Below are 1,937 nucleotides of genomic sequence, written 5' to 3' on the forward strand. Positions count from 1 at the left end.
CACAGGAACAACACGTTGGAAAATATCAAACTAGGCTATGGGTCTTTCTGAATACATTTCTGTTTCTCCTGTCTGCACATTGCTGGGTTATAGGATGACCTTTATTTTGAGAGCCACCAGCATATTTAGGACTTCTTATTCCAAAGCTCCACGTGGTATCACCTAGGAATAGGAGGATGGAATAGATGGATAAGATGAATCATTGGAGGATCCTACAGGGGAGGAAATTAGGGTGCTATTCCAGCAGACACCCTCACAAACAACCCCACAAAGCCCTCATAGCAAATTCCAGGGTTATCACACCAATAACAGAGCCTAGGACTTGCCGATCAGAAGGTCGGCGGTTCGCATCCCTGCGACGGGGTGAGCTCCCGTTGCTCGGTCCCTGCTCCTGCCAACCTAGCAGTTCGAAAGCACATCAAAGTGCAAGTAGATAAATAGGTACCGCTCCAGCGGGAAGGTAAATGGTGTTTCCGTGCGCTGCTCTGGTTTGCCAGAAGTGGCTTAGTCATGCTGGCCACATGATGCGGAAGCTGTACGCCGGCTCCCTCGGCCAATAAAGCGAGATGAGCACTGCAACCCCAGAGTCGGTCATGACTGGACCTAATGGTCAGGGGTCCCTTTACCTTTAACTGTGGAGCAAGGGTTAGGAAACTCTGGAGATCCAGTTTGGCCCATGAAGCCATTTCCTCATAACTCACCCCCACCTGTTAATCAGCTGATTTCACTGAGTGATGTCAACGGATAGGCAGGCACAATCTGGCTGGGTCCTGCTTTGCCAGCACATTCTTTGTGGGGAACTGTGGCGTTCGTACAGAACCCCCGGTCGTCTCATAGACTATTGACCTGTACACCACTAATCCACGTCCACCAACCAGATCCTCCCCGGTAAATCACTTACTCTCAGTCAGGTTCTCAAGTTAACAAGGAAGAGTGTAGTTTATTGCAAACACAGATAAACTTTAAATGCATTCAAAACACTGTTACCCTTTACCCTCTTAGTCTTATTTTATCCTGTCTCTAACTCTTCTACCTTCCCTCACACAAGAACCAACTGCACTAACTGTTATGTACTGAAGTTCTCACCCTGGGCCAGCAGGGGATACTGTAGATAGCTATGCAAATAAGGGATCGAAAGTGACGTTCAGTGATTGGATAGTTTTAGAAAATTGTTACAGTTACATTGTACTGGAGCTCTATATAAGCAGGCTGACTGAACCCTTCAGTTCAGTTCTGTTCTGGCCTATGAATAAACAAGAGCTGTTTGAAGAATCGCTGTGTCGTCTGATATGTTCACCCACAACTTAACACTAACTGTCTCTCTATTTCCATCTGTCTGCCAACTGCTTTCCCAACTGCTTCTTCTCAACCAACCAACCAACCAACCAACCAACTAAACCTCAGGCTAAGCCCTTTTATAAACAGGTAGGCTCCACCTCTGGCTTTTCTATTGGTCTGCCTATTAACTCTTTCTCTCCCCCTGTACAGACATTTCCAAAAGAACAGGCAAACACCACAGGAACATGCTGGCAAAACATGACCCTGCAGGGAGCTCATCAGCTCCACTTCACCAAGATGTCTTCACGGGTCATCTTCATCAGATTAGGAGCATGTCAACATTGGCCTTTGAGATGGGAGGAAATAAAGATCTGGATATGTGGTGAAGGTGTAAGCTAATAAAAGCATTCTGGGAAATGATATATAATGAACTAAAAAAAATATTTCAAATAACTTTTATAAAAATAAAACCCAGAGGCTTTTCAATTAGGAATTGTAGGTGTTGAAATTCCAAGGGAGCAGAAAAGATTTTTTATGTATGCGATGACAGCTGCGCGGATGTTATCCCAGAGATGGAAAGAAGATAAATTCCCTACCAGAGAGGAATGGCAGATCAAGTTGTTGGACTATGCCGAAATGGCAACACTGACAGGAAAGCT

At 45.3% G+C, this 1,937-nt stretch overlaps 1 long non-coding RNA gene across 1 annotated transcript; it reads right to left on the reverse strand.

The window, feature by feature from the left end:
- Window positions 1-912: 912 nt before the first annotated feature.
- LOC310828546 lies at window positions 913-1,391 on the reverse strand. The gene is made up of 2 exons (XR_014557016.1): window positions 1,310-1,391; window positions 913-1,054 (listed from the first exon to the last, which is right to left on the reverse strand). It is a non-coding gene; the product is annotated as an uncharacterized lncRNA (long non-coding RNA).
- Between the last annotated feature and the right edge of the window lie 546 nt (window positions 1,392-1,937).

Source organism: Podarcis gaigeae (assembly GCF_964106915.1).
Source record: "Podarcis gaigeae genome assembly, chromosome: 12".
Taxonomy (NCBI): domain Eukaryota; kingdom Metazoa; phylum Chordata; class Lepidosauria; order Squamata; family Lacertidae; genus Podarcis; species Podarcis gaigeae.